The sequence below is a fragment of the Strix aluco genome, chromosome 1, assembly GCF_031877795.1.
Source record: "Strix aluco isolate bStrAlu1 chromosome 1, bStrAlu1.hap1, whole genome shotgun sequence".
In the NCBI taxonomy this organism is placed as follows: Eukaryota; Metazoa; Chordata; class Aves; order Strigiformes; family Strigidae; genus Strix; species Strix aluco.
In genome coordinates this window covers 18,744,161-18,764,558 of record NC_133931.1, presented here as the reverse complement: position 1 = coordinate 18,764,558, position 20,398 = coordinate 18,744,161, and positions in this window count along the sequence as shown.

Below are 20,398 nucleotides of genomic sequence, written 5' to 3'. Positions count from 1 at the left end.
CAGAATTACTTCATTTGATTAATTTCTTATTCCTTTGGTGACCTAAATAGGGCTGCTCTCACAGTTCTTTATTGGATTTTTATATGTGGAAGTCACACTAGATATAGAGTTGCAAGCTACAAGGTACCATGGAAAATTCTGTTGAGAACAAAATGTTCTCGATGTTGGTATTCCTTTGTTCCCAATGTAATGATATAAGTTATGTTTTTTGGATGTACTACTGACTTTTCCTCCCATACTTGGGTATATTTTAAAGCCTCTGAGTACTACTGTTTATTAGGTAAAAATTGAAGAAAACAACACCCTTTGCAGTTAGATATTCTGGAACTTAATTATTGATCCATTTAGATGGCTTTAAAGTGTACTATGTTAGATGCAATTTATTTTCCTATTTGTAGGCAGCTGTAATATCGTGCCACTGAGAAATGGCAGATACATAAATACTTGCAAAGCCAATTTAGATGATAATAAGGGAAGTTTCCTATAATGTCCAACTTATTTGTCTGAACCCTAGTTTAGTTGGAATCTCCAAGATGAGAAACAAAATCTATATCAATATCTTTTTAGTTCTTAACTTGCTGCTCAGACTTCTAAATGAGTCAGCAATTATTGAAGGTGTGTGTGTAATTGAGATGGATGTAGAAAATGTGATAAAGCAACATCACTTCATAGTAATTTTCAAATAATTTGCTAGCAGTAAATCAATACCAGTATGACCTGGATTACACAAAGCAGCATAAAGATGACCAAAGTTATTTGGTCTTATCTGCATGACTTTATTTGTTTTTGTTTTGCTTAATCCTGTAATGTGTCACTAATGTATTAAATAGTTAGAATACCCACTCAATCACTTTCACATTACATAGGTGTCTAGGGAGCTTAATTCTTTCTCATTAAAACTACTGGGTTTTCCATCATTTCCATAAAACCTTCGATGGAGGAAGAAAATCATATCTATACAGTTCCATGTCTTCTTGAATCAAGTCCATTGTGGTGAGGAGTGCTAGGGGGGCCATAAAAATATCCTGCTTTTTTGAATGAGAGAAGCCCAGAATCAGGACTTGCACAAATCAGTGAAGCACAATCTCTAAACCACTATGTGTTATTTAATAAACAGAGTTCATTAATCAAAATACGTTTGTGCTAACACAGATTAAACCTCTACCATATCTAAACTAGGCATTCCATATGGGTTTTTTTTTCCAGTAAGCTTAGGTTAGCTGATGTATCTCTATTGCTTTTCCCTGCAGAAATCTACTTGGAAATATCTGCAACAGTAAACTAAATAGGGTGAGGGAATGTTCTGATACACCGTTATTGTTACCATTTGCTCAACTACAAACTGGCATGGTTTTGGCCTTTGTCAGCAGCACTCTTCCTGGCAGTGCCGAGCTGCAGCCTGGAGCATAGCTCAGGAGGAGGACACCAAACTTGGGACCGAGGGATCCAAGTTCAAAGAGAAGGAAACCTAAAATATTTCAACACTGACAGTCAGGCTCCTTGCAAAACATCTTAGTGCTGCTGACATTATTTTATTTCATATAAAATATTTCATGAAGCACAAACCTGTCTTTGTTTCTGTCAACTAACATCACTAAAAATATTTGTAGCTGTTACCCCTTTAGAGCTGAGGAGCTTTCAAAATCTGCAGCTGCCTGTCAGCTCCTACATCAGGAAAGGCAGGGTCACACCATCAGTAAATGACAGAAAAACACAACACTGATGAAAACGACAAGTTTAGAGGAAAAGATGAGTCCAACAGAAAGTACAGGAGTGAGACAGAAAGACTATTTCATGTATCAGGCTGTCAGTTCATTTGTAGTTGACTAGATATCTCAGTCCAGGATAAGGATGATAGTGAAAAACCCTGAGCATACTGAAATACTTAACCTGGTCTGCTTTCCAGTCTGCACTGGCCTGGCAAACCAATTCCACTGTTTGCATGCTTGCCCTTTTGCCCAGTCTTTCCTTCTTGAATTACATACAGGTAATCATCTACTTCTTCTAAAACATTAATAGCTTTCCAAAGTGTTACAGGGGTTTTCTTTTTCTTAAGAAGTTGAATGGTTTTCCTGTTAATTGCAACAACATGTCATAAAAGAGTAACCAGGAAAATCTACCGCATAATATAAATGTTTCCAAACTCAGCTTGCAGTAAAAACCAAAACAAACCTATGTCTTTTGTCCAGTGCACTAAATGTTGTTATAGAAAAACATATAGAAGCCTTTCTGTCCTCTTTCAGTATGCATAGTTAAAGCTCAGATTTATAAAATGCTTTTCTAGAACTGTGTTTTACATCAATTATTATCAGTTTTGGTTCCTAAAGAGACATTAAGGTTAAATTTAAAAAAGCCTCTGCTAAAGAAAATCTTCTGAAAACAAAAGGAGACATCTAAAAATTAAAAGTTGTAAAATATTTAAAAGTAAATATTATAGACTGCTGTTACTCTTGGGCAGTCATTTTACAGAATTTTGTGATCCACTATTGAATAAAATTATGATTTTACTAAAACAGCTGCCATACAATAATAAATCAGTTTTCCGTACCTCTAAGGTGCGTGTCCTTCCTCTTGCATGACTTTGTGATTACCAATATTTTGGAACAGTTCCTTGCTATTTTTCTCAACATTTTAAAGAAAAATATTTGAAACATATTATCCCTCTATTTTTTTCAGACTACAGCATAATTGGAAAGATTTACCAACTTGTTTTTTTTCTGGGAAAAAAAGATCCTAGTAAAAGGAAAATAAGGTCCAGACCACTTGTCTAATTCCTATCTCTGTGTGTGTGTCTCTCATTTCATTTGGACCAATTTCAGGAAACATTTGTGCAAATGGTCCCTGTCATCAACAGGATTTAATCTTATGTCTATATCAGCATGGAGTTATAGGTTTAGCTGAATAGTGATTAATTGGGACCTTAACCTAAACAAACTGATTAAAGACTTAGTTTGTGGCTATATGGTCCAGAATAGAATCTATCCTGCTTGTCCAGTAAAGATTTAGATAATCTGAACATTTATTCTACTGGTATTCAACATCGTAATTCCTGTAAACCTTCCTTGTATTTAATTTCCAGGTATGGATGGTCCCATTGACATCAGAGATTTGATCACATGACAAAGTCTTATGGAATATTAAGTAAACTTGAGCACTTTCATATTGACATCAGAACATGGAGAGTTGAATGACTGGTATTAATACACTTGTTTTCCAGGTGGCCTGGGAGAAACTCTAAATGAATCAGTAAGAATCAATGCAGATGCTCAAAGTGTAGCATCACCATCTTTCACCATAATTATAGATGAGATTTTTTTTATGTGTGAAAAGCTCTACAAGGAAGTTTGCAGGTTAGGTTAATGGTTGGACTAGATGATCTTCAAGACCTTTTCCAACCTAGATGATTCTGTGATTCTGCATAAGAATGCGTTTGTTAGTTTGCATTTTGGCTTAATTTGTTTTTGTTTGCTTTTGGGATCCCTTGATCAGCTTTAGACACCGAAAGATTTAGTACACAGGATAATTCCAATCACAGCCCTTTCAGACAAACTATAGATACTTTTTTTTCCAAATACACTGTTTTACATTTCATGAACAGTGGAAGTTGTTTCTAAAGAACCAAATCACCATAAGGGCAAGTATCGCAATGCTATGGCAAATACCAGTTGCTGGTAGTTGATAAGAGGTACTCAGAGCATGTTCTTAATCGCAGTATTAATGAAACTTTGTTCAGCAGAAATAGCCCAGGAAATTTAGGAGAGTAAGTACTCACAAAAATTCCCTGTTCTGAAGATCTTCAGTCTTCAAACCAGTCTCATGCTTTTTTAAGGGAACTCTGTAGTTTTGGATATTTTTGGAGGGGTGGTTTGGGGTTTTTTTTCTGAATATCTCAACCAGTCATTACCCAAGTTCACATGAAATTCACTTCCCTTTTTAGCTCCACTGCTAGTGTACAGCAGTATTACAGCACATGAAAGTCTCCTGGCAACCACAGTGTCCTGCTAACAGGCTGATGAGACAGAAGAACTATTCCCGAAGATAGCCCATGTCATCTCCCCACATAAACTTTCAAACTCTGCCAGAAGGAGCTGATTTTACATCATGTTTCATAGGCCTATTCTGCACTAAATATTCACTAACCTGTAGAAAAAACATGCTAGCATTCACATGTGGCAAGCATTTTCAATTTACATTTTCATTAACAAACCTTGTTGAGTTGAGGAGTTTTCTTCCTTTGATTCCAGTTTTTACTTATGTTGCTGATGCAGCACCTGCTGTTCTTCACGTGAAGCCACTTCCATATCTGTTTCAGGTGTGTCATTCTCTGCAGTCTCAGGACAATGCTAAATGAGAGAATTTTACTTTCTTTCTTCTTTTCTTTCTTTCATTCTTTCGAGCTATGCAATTGATTTTGTGAAAGACAGGGTTCCTTAAACTGAATATTATACGGGAAGCAATGCCTAATCAATAAAGACATTGGCATTTTATGTAGAGATTTCACTGACTGATTCACCTTTTCCAGTATAGGTGCAAGAAAATATTTAGATAAATTATGTCCCTAGACAGACTGTATATTCACTTCTTACCCCTTACAAGAGAACACCATGACCAACACTGGAAACTGCTACCAGTGATTAAAAAATAAGACTTTCTATTTCAAGGAGATGCAAGATTCATAATTTTGCATTCTTATAAATTTAACATAAACTGGATTTAGAGAAACAGAGGTATATATTAAGAGATTTTATTTGTTTGGGGCAAACATTAAATCAGCAGAGTCAGATTCATATGCCTTCTTATAAAAAGTTACTGTAAAGAAAAAAGGTCTTAGATTTAGATATATCTTCCTATATTCTTCAACATATTTTTGCCATAGAACTAGCTAAGTAAAGCAAGCAAGGCTGCATCTATTTCTCTGTAATTAAAATATTCACAGACTATGAAAATTACAAACCAGTAACAGTAATGAACAATTTTGCAATGAGATGTGGCTTAGCATAGATGAGGCACAGAGCTCCCAAACCTTTTAGTAAGTCAGTTCATGAGTCAAAGAGAGTCCAGATGACGTTTTTCATAGCTAACATTGTGTATGCACCAACAGTGGAAAATCCAGTCTGGCATGAGCTCAGATATATCAGAACAATCTGCTTAAAGGAAATAGAGTGAAGTCAAAATGTTTTGACTGAGTATTTTGGTCCAAAAAAGAAAGCATTTAAATGGTTCAAGGAATCCTAATCATATATTAATTATGTTTTCCTACATTAATAATTATTTTTGAGAGACTCCAGATTTTAACTTATGCAAACATAATTAAGGAGAAAAAATAACAGACTATTATTTATGCCACCAGTTTCATTGAGCCAGTAAATTGCCTTAATGAGGGCTCACTGTGAGGTGTTCATGATCAGTCTAACGGTTTAGTTTCCTGGAACTAGCACTCATAATAAAAACATGGAGTACATTCACATCGTGGGTGAAATCAAGGAATCATCATTTGACTAGAAAAAAGGGAAAGAGGAAGGGAAGGGAAGGGAAGGGAAGGGAAGGGAAGGGAAGGGAAGGGAAGGGAAGGGAAGGGAAGGGAAGGGAAGGGAAGGGAAGGGAAGGGAAGGGAAGGGAAGGGAAGGGAAGGGAAGGGAAGGGAAGGGAAGGGAAGGGAAGGGAAGGGAAGGGAAGGGAAGGGAAGGGAAGGGAAGGGAAGGGAAGGGAAGGGAAGGGAAAATTTTGGTTGTGAGAAGATTGGCATCTTTATGTAAGATCTTTATGTGCATCATCTTTATGTGCATCATATTTTGGTGGAGGAAGGAATGCATCAGACTATCCTATTGGGACAATGCTGTCCTATAGGACAATGCTGTGCATAATACTGTCCTTTATGGCAGTTCTCACTGCCCTATAAAGTGTGAAAAGGAACTAGTTCCCTCATCTGAGCCTGTCTCTGTGCATTCAGGTTATTCAGAATTGATCTACACACTATGACAAGCAAAGCTGTCTTCAGGTACATTCCCAGTCCCCATGCCTAAGAAAGTTAACACCTACTGTGCAAGCAGTCCTTCTGAGCAGACATTATGCATGCAGGAGTTCTTTGTGTTTCCTCAAATGAGGAGCAATAAAGCTTATCTCTGCTTCATTGCCTTAACCCTCTGCCAAAGAAACACCCTGCCATTGGCTTCAGGAAGCTGCTTACTGTAGTTTCTAAGTGCGTAAGAAATACAAAAACAATACAAAAAAAAAGAGATCAATAATTAATGGGGTTTTTAATAAAAATTATAGAAATGGGGTGTCGGATTTCCTTACTGGTTTATTTGGAGACTATCTGAAGAGATTCTGCCTAATGAGTTCTTGCTTTAATATTTTTTCCTGTGTAGCAAGCTAAGGATAGATGAGGGGATTTAATAAAGAGCTGAATGTAATTCAGTAGAGGCATGGGTCTCTCAATCTGCAATATAACAGGATTGCCTAATTCTCCCTCTTTAAAAGTAGTAAAGATTTGGTTTTTTGTTTAATTGAACCTTGCTAAACTGAAATAGGCACCGATGGCTTAAATATTTTCAATAATAAAATAATCATCTCAATAAACTTAATTGCTGTTAACTTTGTGAATTTTAGAGGAACATCAATTTTATGTATTTGTATAAATATTTGTGTATACCTTGCTGCGTATAAAATTTGAAAGTAATTTCTTTAGTGCCCTAAAATAAAATTGAAGTAATTTGTTTTTTTTATAACATGACTATCAAGTGCATATCTAAGCAATGATGTGTTACATACAAATACATCATGTTATATATGACTGTGTCAGAGGCAAAGTACTGTCTGGAAATCTAGACAAGCTGACTGATAGCAGTACAAACAGGAGATTATTTTATGCTAGACCAGCATTTCATGGATTTCAGGCAACATTTTTTTCTCCTTTCTTTTTAACTAAAAAAAGATATGGGAGACAAAAGAACAGTTTCCAGCTCCACTGAGATTTCATTGGGCAAGAAATAGATATAGAAAAAAAAAAATTTTTTTTGCAAAAGAAATTCTATTTTATTCATCCAAATACAAAATATTTGTCATCAGAAAGTCTGCAATTTTTGGTAGATGACTTTCAGTTTTCTGAAGGAAACCACATTCCATACAAGACCAAATACTCAAATCTAAACACAAATTAGAGAAAAAATTGACATAAAACTTTAGTTGGGGTGAACCCGCACAAGTGTCAATGTACTATTAATTTTTACATAGGTAGCTGATGTGCTTTTTTGTGCCTTTTATTAATTATTAAAATCTGAGACACTCATATAGAAATATCTTTTCAAACAAATTTAAAGTATCTCTAAAATTCTTTCAGTGTTAGTGAAATTCTCCACATAGCTCATTTCAGCTCTGTGCTAGCTGTTCTTCTCCTTTATGGGACTGCCTGGATTGAAGACTCCCCACACTCTCCTTCCTGCATTTTTTGAAGACAGGTTCTATGTTTGCCTTTTCCCAGACATTGGGAAGCAACTTCTTTGCCATGACCTTTGAAGCTGATAAAATGTGGCCTTGCAAAGACATCAGCCAGTTCCATCAGTGCCTGTAATTGAAAACCCTCTGGTGCCATGGGCTTGTGTGGACCTGGGTGGGTTAAGTGATCTCTAACTCTGCCTTCAGTTTCACTTCCACAAAGCCTGAATGTAAGCTCAGGGGTCTGTGAGACCTAGGGGCAAAGCCTTCAAAAGAATCCATTGAGTACTTCAGCTTTCTCAATATCTATCATCACCAGGTCCCCTCCTTACTAAGCAGTGGGCACACAGCTCCCTCAGTCTTCTTTCTGCTACCAATGAACTTCTATAAGCTTGTCTTCTTCCCCTTGACATCTCTTGTGAGTGCCAACTCCCGATCAACTTTAAATTTCTGATCTCCAACCCAGCACAGACAAACAATGACTCTGTGGTCCTCCCAGGTATCCTGTCTTTGCCTCCATCCTCCATACACTTCCGTTCTGCTCAGTTACATTGATTCAAAGAATCGTCTAGGTTGGAAAAGATCTTGAAGATCATCCAGTCCAACCAAACATTGACAGTTCCCAACTATACCATATCCCTAAGCGCTATGTCGACCCTACTCTTAAAAACCTCTGCGGATGGGGACTCCACCACCTCCCTGGGCAGCCCATTCCAAAGCCCAACAACCTGTTCTGGAAATAAATGCTTCCTAATATCTAGTCTAAACCTTCCCTGGCACAACTTGAAGACCATTACCTCTTGTCCTATCTCTTGTTACTTGGTTAAAGAGACTCATACCCAGTTCTCTGCAACCTCCTTTCAGGTAGTTGTAGAGGGCGATGAGGTCTCCCCTCAGCCTCCTCTTCTCCAGACTAAACAACCCCAGTTCCCTCAGCCGCTCCTCGTACGACATGTGCTCCAGACCCTTCACCAGCTTTGTTGCCCTTCTCTGGACACGCTCGAGTAATTCAATGTCCTTTTTGTAGTGAGGGGCCCAAAACTGAACACAGGAATCGAGGTGCGGCCTCACCAGTGCCGAGTACAAGGGTAAGATCCCTTCCCTGTCCCTGCTGGCCACGCTATTTCTGATGCAAGCCAGGATACCATTGGCCATCTTGGCCACCTGGGCACACTGCTGGCTCATGTTCAGCTGGCTGTCAATCAACACCCCCAGGTCCCTCTCTGACTGGCAGCTCTCCAGCCACTCCTCCCCAAGCCTGTAGCGCTGCTGGGGGTTGTTGTGACCCAAGTGCAGCACCCGGCATTTGGCCTTATTGAAACTCCTACAGTTGGCCTTAGCCCATCGCTCCAGCCTGTCCAGATCTCTCTGCAGAGCCTCCCTACCCTCGAGAAGATCAACACTCCCACTCAACTGGGTGTCATCTGCAAACTTACTGAGGGTGCACTCCATCCCCTCAGCTATATTATCAGTAAAGATGTTAACCAGGAGTGGCCCCAAAACCGAGCCCTGTGGGACACCACTCATGACCGGCTGCCAGCCAGTTTTAATTCTATTCACCACAACTCTTTGGGCCCGGCCATCCAGCCAGTTTTTTACCCAGCGAAGCATGTGCCTATATAAGCCACGAGCAGCCAGTTTCGCCAGGAGAATGCTGTGGGAAACGGTGTCAAAGGCCGTACTGAAGTCAAGGTAGACAACATCCACAGTCTTTCCCTCATCCAATAAGCAGGTCATGCTGTCGTAGAAGGAGATCAGGTTTGTCAGGCAGAACCTGCCTTTCATAAACCCATGCTGACTGGGCCTGATCATCTGATTGTCCCGCATGTGTTGTATGATGGTACTCAGGATGAGCTGCTCCATCAGATTCCCGGGCACCAAAGTCAAGCTGAGAGGCCTGTAATTTCCCAGATCATCCTTCTGACCCTTCTTATATATATGGGTGTCACATTGGCCAATTTCCAATCTGTCAGGACCTCCTCTGTCAGCCAGGAGTGCTGGTAAATGATGGAAAGTGGCTTGGCCAGCTTCTTCAGCACCCTCGGGTGTATCCCATCAGGTCCCATAGACTTGTGTATGTCTGTGTAGGTCAGTAGGTCAGTCACTGACTGTCTCCTCCTGGAATGCGGGGAGATCATTCTCCCAGTCTCTGTCTTCTGGCTGAGGAGGCTGGTCTGAGAGACTGAAATCTCATATGACTGTCTTAAAGCTTGCTTGTGTCTGTGCAAACCTCCAAGAGAAGCTGTTGAGGCCTGTGAATTGGTCTGGGGAGGTTCTCCCAGAGAAGCGGGAGTGTATTGAAGGATGTACCCCCCCACTTCTTTGCAGTTGCATTGTCCGGACTCTTTAGACAAGCCTCAAAGGGGCAGAAGTGTACTGAGTTGGCCCCACCCTGTAGTCATTTGTGGCTCTATTGTGTAGGCCAGACACTATGCATGCATTGCTAATGAACTGACAAGAGGCAAAGGTTCCTGCCCTGAAGCCAGATGCAACAAAACCTGTGGGCCCAGAGAAAAAAAAAACTAAAGGTGAACAGATATGCTAATCAGTGCATCTACCATCGAAGCCAGATCCGTGTGCACCTACCACCAAAGAACTGAAGATTGAGGACCAACAGAACACCGCTGGATCCATGGTGGTGACTATTCTTGCAGCCCTAACCCCCATCCTTGCTTTATTTCTGTCTTTTCCTTCTATTCTGTCCTATCACTACCCCTCTTCACTTTTTTAATAATAAAAACCTGTTTTGGGTATATGGCATTTGACCTTGTTTGTGTCTTAATCTCGCTCTTGGGATCATATCGAAACCTTCCCCGAGATTGGATTGGGACAGCTGCATTCCCTCAATACAACTAGTCTTGTTTCTAAAGACTGAAGCAAAATATGCATTAAGCACTTCAGCCTTTTCCTCGTCACTTGTTACCATGTTTCCTCCTGGGTCTAGCAGGGGATAGAGGCTCTCTCTGGTCTTTCTTTTGCTGCTCACATACTTATAGAAACATTTCTTGTTATCCTTGATTGCTGAAGCCAGATTTATTTCCAGCTGGGCACTAGACCTCCTGATTTCCACCCTGCATAACCTCACAGCATCTTTGTAATCACTGTGAGTGGCTAGCCCGTTCTTCCAAAAGCTGTAAACTCTCCTTTTCTCCCTGAGTTGCAACCAAAACTCCCTGTTTAGCCAGGGTGGTCTTCTCTGTCACTGACTTCTCTTACAGCACCTGGGGACAGCCTGCTCCTGTGCCATTAACACTTCCTTTTTAAAGAGTACCCAGCCTTCCTGGACCCCTATACCCTTCAGGACTGTCTCCCAAGGGATCCTGTTAAGCAAGTGTCCAAACAAGACAAAGTCAGCCCTTTGGAAGTCCAGGATGGCAGTTCTACTTAGCCCTCTCCTGGCCTCTCTAAGAATAGAGAACTCTATTATTTCATGATCGCTGTGCTCTAGTCGGCCTCCAACTGTTACATCATCCACCAGTCCTTCTCTGTTCACAAAGAGGAGGTCCAGCAGGGCATCTTCTCTGGTCAGTTCACTCACCAGCTGTGTCAGGAATCTATCTCCCACACATTCCAGGAATCTCCAGGACTGGTCCCGCTCTGCTGTGTTGTATTTCCAGCAGATGTCTGGGAAGTTAAAGTCGCCCACAAGAACAAGGGCAAGCGATCGTGAGATTTCTCCTAAATGCCTGTAGAATATTTCATCTACCTCTCTGTCCTGGGTGGGTGGTCTATAGTAGACTCCTACTACAACATCTGCCCCGTTGGCCTTCCCCCTGATTCTAATGCAAAGACACTCCACCCTCTCTTCATTATGCTTGTACTCAAAGCAATCATAACAGTCCCTAACATACAGCACCACCCCAGCGTCTCTCCTTCCCTGTCTATCCCTCCTAAAGAGCTTGTAGCCATCAACTGGTGCACTCCAGTCATGGGAGACATCCCACCATGTTTCTGTAATAGCCACTACATCATAATTTTCCTGTTTCATCATGGCTTCAAGCTCCTCCTGTTTGTTACCCATGCTGTGTGCATTGGCATATATTACTTCAGATGGGCTGGTGGTTTGCCGTCTTCTCCCTTCAAATCTACTTTAAAGCTCTGTCAATGAGCCCAGGTAACTCCTGCCCCAAGATTTCTTTTCCCCCTCTGGGAGAGTTGCATCCCATCTAATGTCAAAAGTTCTGGCATCCTGTATACCAACCCATGATTGAACAATTCGAAGCCCTGACAGTAACTCCAGTCTTGGAGCCAGAAGTTCATCTGTTGAGTTCTCCTGTATTCTTCATCCATCCCCACAACTGAAGGGATGGAGGAGAACAGAATTTGTGCCCCTGACCCCTTAATCAGTTTCCCCAAGGACCTGAAAACTCTCTTAATTGATTTAGGTCTTCTCCTGGTAATGTCAAAGCTACCTACCTGAAAAACTAGGAGAGGGTAGTAGTCCTTGGGTCTCACTAGAGTGGGGAGTTTTGCCGTGAGGTCCTTGAACCGTGTCCCAGGGAGGCAGCAGAGTTCCCTATGAAGCGGGTCCAGTCTGCATATTGGGCCTTCGACACCCCTCAGAATGGAGTCACCCACTACAATGACTCTTCTGGGGTTCTGTTTAGAACTGGTTTTAATACCTGCTCCAGAATGAACCGGCCTTGGTGGACCTTGGTCTTCCTCCTTGTTTGTCTCGTTTTCTTCCTCCCTCTCTTCTTCATTCAAAACTTAAACTCAGTTAGTTCCCTGTTCATCCGTGCTGGCCTTCTGCCTTGTCTGCTCAACTTCCTGCATGTCAGAATTAACTTTTCTGTTTTGAGGACATTGTCTTTGAAGGTCAACCAGCTATTGTGTACCATTTTGCTTTTAAGACCAGTCTCCCATGGGATCTCACCAAGCAGAGCCCTAAACAAACTGAGATCTGTTCCAGAAGTTCGTGGTTTTAATTATACTATTTTCTTGCTCATTTCTCTCAGGTTATCAAACAGCACTGTCTCACAGCAGTTATAGTTGAGGCTGCCCTCAGTAGGTACGTCACCAACCAATTCTTCCTTATTCATGAGAAAGAACCTCAGCACAGCCACTCCCATAAATTGCATGTGTCAAAAAATTGTCCTCAGTGCTCAGTAGAAACTTTGTCTAAAGCTCGTCTCTCAAGGTTAGCAAGCTAAATGACAAAGGTTGTGTGTGACTTTTGCATTTCATAAAAGTTTTTTAAAAAAAGAGGAAAAAACCTAAAGTAATTATGATACGGAATTAATTTCTAATTTGTACGTTATTTTTAACTTAAGTATATTCAAAGGTAATTTAAAAAATCATTCTTATACCTTTGCTCCTGGGCATAATTGCTTCAGATTGAATATGGGGATGGTACTTTGCATTTTCTTATTTATAATGTTTCTTTTCATTATATGCTTATTGAAGTACATATATAAATTTTTGACCTCTAGCTATAGAGCTGTATTAGTCTAATTTAAATAAAAAAGTCTTCGCATTTTCGCTGTTAGCAGTGCCATATGAAACAAGACATTTTGTACTGCTCAGCTATCAAAAATATTTTTCTGGTTTACAGTTAATAGAAAAAAGTGAAAAAGTATATTGAAAGTAAAAAATAGGCTAGAATTTTACCTTTTTCCTTACAAAGAAATCTTCCTATTGTATGAATTCTGTTAAAAGCAAAACAAAAATCTGTGTCTTCCAGGTGTTTTCAAATTCATACTGCTTATATAATCTAAGGGGATATTTTAAAGTGTTTCATATCTACAAAGCTACCTTTTCATATCTTTTCTAGTGATGGTTTTAGGATTTTGGTTACAGTAAACAATAAAATTAAGTTGGCTCAATGACCTTCCTTTTCCTTTGGTTAAAAGAGTAGGAAGTTTTTCTTTTTTTTTTTCTTTCCTTATTTAGCAATAAGGTTGAAAAATTCAGGCTTTATTCAGTTAGAAAACACTGAATTACACAAAAGAAATTCTGAGTAACATCTGTGATTTTAGTCAGTTTGCTAAAGAGCGTGACAAGAACAGTAATTTTTCAGTCACATTCATAGTCCATGAATGAATTTTTTTTTCTAAGAATTAAATTCCCTAGCAAAAGAATTTGTTCATTTTTTTCTCTAGATTCTTCCAAAAGTTCTCCTTCAAAATGCTTATAATAGTGGTCAATATTTAAATATGTCTCCTGAAATCAATCAAAAATTAGACATCTGTTTTACCCTGATACGATACTTGCAGCAGACTACCTTTATTTCATGGTTTTCTTAGGCAAAAATGACTTGATATGTATCTGATTGTTCTAAGGGTCTAGTCAAACTTATTATTTTGTTGTAGGAGATCATTCAAAGAAAAATAAACCACTATTAAATTCAGCAATGTTGCTGTAATTTACCTCATTAAAGGACACTGTTTTCCCATTGAACTTTGGAATTTCTAACCATCAACTACTATTAAGAGATCAGTCAATTGTTTGAAATTCATTATAAAAATGCTTTTCAGATGGCATTGTTTATTGAATTTGATGTTAGATACAATTCAGAGTGAAGCAACTGAATTTTACATGCTATTGACACTAGCTACTCAGTGTTAGCATACTTATTTTAATATTTTTTAGAACAAAATATTATAATATTTAAACAGTACTACAGATTTATTTAAGACAGCCAGCATTTCCCATTTCCCAAATATTTGTCACTTGAAGATAAACCCCAAATAACTGAACTTACAGTTTTAAACTTCCTCTCTGTTATGTTAAGGTATCTAAATGCAAGCTGTCTAATGAATCTTCTTATGGCCCCTGGGCCTAGAACTGTTTCTATATTAAAACCAAAGAAACAACATCAAAACAAAAAATCAACTGGAAGAAGCAGTATGTGTCTTTCTCCTTTTTAGCTCCTTGTCCACAAAGTAAGGCTTGCTTTCTTTTATTTTGCCTGAAGATTTCTTGTGTTCTGAAAAGTCTTTCTTTAACATTAAAAAAGATCATTAAAAGATCATTATCTTCTGGTTTTGTTCACAAATATAAGTGTTTCCTGATGTACTACTTCAGATATATATTCTTGTGGTCTGAGAGTGACCTCATCTATGACACTGTATAAAGGAAACATAGTGACATTCTTCGACCATGTTTGTGGATGAGAGGCTGTATCTATTGTGGTTGGTGATAAATTTCAATGAGCATATTGAGAACCAAAGAGAAAGTCAGCTGGGGATTAGAAGTCCATTGAAATATGAAAGACTTCATCCATTTAAGTGTTAGTTTAGAAGCTGAAATAGGCAATCTGTATTTGAGAGAAGCAAGGATTCATCTCACTTAATTTTAGCTATGTGAAAATTGGGTCCTCCTCTAAGCAGTGTGTCTTGTTTCCCTAGATCTCAGTGGAGTAAGGAGAGGACAATGATTCCTGCCTCTCATATACAATGGTACAATGGGGAGCCTCATTTTCTCCATGAAACACAGAGAGGTGAGAAGTGTCACTTTTAGGTTATTCCTTCCAATGTGCTACATCACATTGGAAGGCTGTGGCAGAAATGGCAAATTAAGCCCATCTGTGGAACCCCAGTTGAAAACTGGAAGTACTAAATACTGTTTCTAAAGAATGGAGGAAACTGAACAAATAAACATTTGTTCATAAGAGATAAGGCTAGGAAAAAGCCTATAGATAAATTAGACAACATGAATCTGACATTTATTTTCTTTTTGAAGATAACATTTATCTTCATATTGTAATATGTGTATTATGGTTTATATCCAAAATACTCCCCTCATAAATTATAGCAAAAGTCTTGCACTGCCTCCCAAGCTCCTTTTCCAGTCATTTAACGCAAAACTGAAATAAATTTTAAATTGTCCCATTATCCTCTCAATCCTATTACAAACTACGGATTCTTGATAATCAGTTTTTAGTTTTATTTTGTCTTCTATAGTTATGTTGCAAGAAGCCCTTAATTATGGTTGAAATACTCCCCATAGTTCTATTTCAACATATTATACTTCTCTAGTTATCCTAAAAAAAGTGCTCTCACTTATTTTTATAGATGTCTCATTTTCTTCCTTACCAGACTTAGCTAAGTAATTATGCAATAAAGTACAGTCTTAGGAAAAGATAATGTAACAGATTTAGAAATGTTGGTCATTGAGCCACTACAGTCTGCAGTAAATGGCGATGGTAAATAACTATTTCAATCTCAATATAACAGCAATGTGAGGAAGTGATATCTCTTAATTTTGTGTGCAACAAATCAGTTGCACATAATAAAAGCAATCACAATTCAACAGATTTAGGGATTAGACCTTCATAAAATCACAACTGCTTATTTCCCAACTAATTGATAGAAATCAGTTTTCATGTAGTGCATATAAAGGCCATTTTCTTTCCAATTATAAATCTACAGGTAATGAGAAGTCCACTGTAATCCACTGTCCATTTTCAATTCACTAGGGAGACTTTATTTAAAAAAAAAAAAAAAAAGATCTGGTTGTCTGCAACTCATGTTAGTTTTCTTAAATGCCACGCTTGACATTTTTAATCAGAAAAATAGGAAATCTTTTTTCCTGACATGCTATTAATGTCATAATAGTTAATTTTCTGTTAGAGTTTAAACTGCAAATCTCAATTTGTATCTCTTTATTACTTGGTTCTAAGATCTTTTCTCCATTCTAAGTCTTATCCTGCTAGGACAGATCTGAGACCTATGTAGAAATTATAGGTAAGAATTAGTTATGATGTTGTGAAGGGAAATTTAATTTTTAATTTAATAGACAGAAATTTACTTTATATTTTTAGATGGGATGTAATGAAAGATGCATTTTTACACATTCCTTACAGTAACTGCTGTTTCAGTGAAGTGAACATTAATAACTATGAACATTAATACAATATCTCCATTGTAATACTGATATCAAAATATAAAGAATTTTAGTATGAATAAAAACTTGATTACAGTCAAATACATCAGCAAATTTTATACATTTCCAGGTTTACCTTGTCTGAGTTCACCTTGATGACTTCTCCTGATGAAAAGACAAAATTATTTAAAGCCTACCATAATTTTCAGTTTGTTGACACTGACCAGCAGTTATGAAGTAGTTCACACTCATGGGATGAGCTCTCAGAAACATTCCCTTAGGAGGGAGATATCATACTTTTAGAAGGCCTTGTACACTGGTGGGTCTGATTCAAGACTGTTTGCGGTGTTCATCTTCTCTTTTGGAGGTGATAATGGCCAGGTGTAAGTGAAGCAAAAAAAAAAGCTTTTGTGTCATGTGTAAGAACAAATTAAACATTAGTCTGAATATAAATCACTTTTAGATTACTTAGACAAGCCCTCCAATGTTTTGCTCACAAGGAGTTGCTCATCTGGCCTTTAACAAATATGATTCTCCTCCCTTAGCCTTCAGTTCAGTTCAAGCTTCTGTTCACTATCATGACACAGGACTGAGGTTTAGTTTCTGATTCTCTGTACACTCATTTAATCTTTAAACTCAGATAACTCCATTAGTTACCATAAGGTTGCTTCTCACTTCCACCAGTGTAAACAGGAGATTAGTTAGTCGTTCTCCAAATCCCTCTGAAATCCCTCTTCTGTCACTAGAGAGTGAAGAAAATAATTTAACTTACTGATCATGTGTCTACTATGTAAATAATAACTTTTTTATAAAAACCAGCTTTTTAATCACTAGATATAGGAATTAAAAGTTCTGTCAAAAACATTTGCTGCAGAAATATCCACCAGACAATGACAATGAATTGAGAATGCAATTCAAATATATGTACTATTGCACTCAAAAAGGGATTTTGTGTAATTAGTTTTGTGACTACTTAAAATACCAGGGGAAAAAAAGGACAAAGACTAGAGTGCTTGAAGTAAATGGAAGATTTTTCCAATTGTTTCCATGAACCAGAATTTATGCCAGTAAAATTAAAAAAGAAACATCACAAAACCAAATCAAACCAATCAAAAAAAAGCCCCCACCTAACCATACCATTTTTATCAGACTTTAAGGGATTTAAAGAAAAAATGAGCCTTATCTCTACTTGTTTCACTAAGCAGAAATATTTTAGACCTCTATCTATGATGTAGCTCATCAGATGTTGCACTGGGGAAGATCAGGATCGACTGTCAAGTGGGAAATCCAGGTGCCTTAACTGCAGGTTTAATACTTATATCCTTCCTGGATCATGAGTGCCAGGACACCTCCAGCCTGGATTATTAACTTTACTTGTGCATATGCAAACCTTTGCTCTTGTGGCCCTTTCCTGGGAACACCAGCCCTTTTCATCAGCGGTCCCCTGGCACAGATCCTGAGCTCTGTAGCAATCTGCAGCTCAGCTTCTCTACTTTGAAAAGCTCTGTTGCTGAGTTACTGAATCATCTCTGGAAGCTGTGTGCCCTTCCTTGGAAGATAAGGGAGCTGTTGATCTGCAAAGTGGTTATGATTACAATGATCATTAAAATATGTATATTTTATATATGTGTGTATGCATGTGTGTATTTGTGTGTTTGTATGTGTGTAGTTAATATGTAGTGATTGTTACTATGATTCTTAATCTTCAGTAATTTCTTTAGACATAATAAATGCATAAGAAATACCTTAGTAAAAATATTTTAGTAAGAATAAGAAATCACACCTGCTACAAAAGCTAAAATTGAAACAGCAAGAATGATATGAAACACATAGCAGTTTTAAAAGCAATGCTGGCTGGAATTTAAGAGACAAAGGAACAGCTAAAGTATGTGCACTGATATGTGTGGGAGTATATGCATGAAGTTTTAGAGGAGGTAGAAGAGAGTGCCAGAAAATTACAATTTGGAAAGTGTGCAAAGACTCTTCTAGCAGTCAGTTTTGCTGGTATGCATGCTGATGTTCCCAAGAACACAATATTCAGAAACTGTTTCCTATACCTGTCACTTATTTGTAAGTCTGGTCAGATTAACTGTGAGCTAAAGTTTATGCTCTCAAGCAACCCCGGGGCTTAGCTTCCAGCAATCCTTTATAGTTAGCACATTAGTCATCTTCAACCGGAGATGAACTTGAAAAATACCCGAAATATCTCCCAAATACCAGCCAGATGTACAACTGCCACAGGTGCCACTTATGGGGAAAATGTCACCATGTCTGTTAATCAACGTTTTATTTCAGCTGAATCTTTTTTGACAACAGTGTTTTTGAGGACAGTATTCAGGCATGATATGAGATACTCAGTAGCATCCCACTGTAGGTGTATAGGTTGTGTCATGTTATACCTGACCTCAGACAGCCAAGTGCAACATTTTCATCTTTCACCTCTCTATCATAAATTCCAATTTTCTGCAAACTGCTTTGATCTTCCTTTAAATTCCACTTCTTCAGACAGAAGTATTTTCTAACCTTACCTTATCAGTACCACAATTGTGTTTATATGTCAGAAAGGAATAGCATAAAAATAAGTTGTACTCATGTGTGACAGGCAAATATTTTAATTTTCATTAGTTTTGACAGGACTTAGTTTGCCATAGGTAATATACATTTAGAAGTTGTATTTTATTAGCACATCAAATCATGTTGCACTGAATTACGATTTGTCAGGTTGCATTAGTGTTACATTGTATCTGACAGGATATTGCTTCCACTTAAACATACTAAGAAGCTGATAAACTTACGGGAATTTTATGTATATATCTTCAGCTCACAAAAGGTGGGCTTTTTGTTGAACAGATATCTATTAATGAAAGTTTTGGCACGAGATAGCATATTCTATTAACTGAAATCTTAGCATTTACTTTTTCTGATGATTTTTTGGTTTTTAAAAATCTGTTTTTTAACAAGATTTAATACAATGTCTAAAAATGCAAAATTCACTAGTGACCTAGTCCTGTGTCATTTAAGCAAGTAGGGGCTTTGTCACTACCTTCAACCATTTGTTTCCTTTCAATAAAAGTGGTCAAACTCTATTGCACTTCAATATAGTTTGCGCAATGTATTTTATGCAGTGTGTGTTCTGAATGTTTTACAGAGTAACGTGATAGGATTACAATGTTAACTGCTATCTTATACATACTGAGAAAAAGAAATTAAGAAGGATGAATTAGATATATTTTCAGGAAATGGTGAAAGCACATTGACCTAATGATTCCTTTTACAGCAGTTTGTCTGCTTGAAGTAATGTCTCATGAGATTTAGAAGAAATTATTAATCTATACTAATATTCATTACAGCATGTATAGGTCCCCCAGTCAAACAGACAAGGATACAATATTAGATACTTCTCATTTGTATCTAATAAAAAAAAATAGAAGAAAAAAAAAATGAAAAATTTGTACTAAAAAATGTATAGACTAATGTGACCAGACACAAAATAAAGGTAATTAGAAGAAACAGTACAAGCCCACAATGAGATTACAAGAATCGGTTTAAAGGTTTGAAATGCAAAAAAATTATTTTTTCCTCTGGAGCAGCCAGTTGTAAAATAACTAATTTAATCATTTTTTTTCTAACTTCAAGCGTATGTGTCCACTATAAATTATGTAAATGATTTAAAATTCTTTTCACCTATTGAATTTTCAAATAGTTGTTTAACAATGTCTTTTCCAAAAGTGCAGCTCTTTACTGCTTTAAGTTTTTAGGTTTACTGGTAGCAATGAATACGTATTATTCAAAGCGTGCATCAAAACAAGAACTCTGATTCCAAATCTATTTATTGTCCAAATCTTATTTGTTGTAAGTATTTGTAATCTAATTAATTATTATTTAATATTTCCTATTATTCCCTGTTGTTAAGGGTTAAAAATTAATCTATAATCATCAAATTTTCCAGAAGCTATTAAATGTATATAAGCTATACCTATTAATTATCTGCAAAATTATATGTATTAGACATATATATACAAAAAACCCTATAAAAATTAAACCCTCTCTCATTCAAGAAAATGCAGTCACAGCCAAAGCAAGTTCACCTCTCTTCATCTCTACAAAAGAGCCCTTTACTTTTCTTTTAAGGCATCTT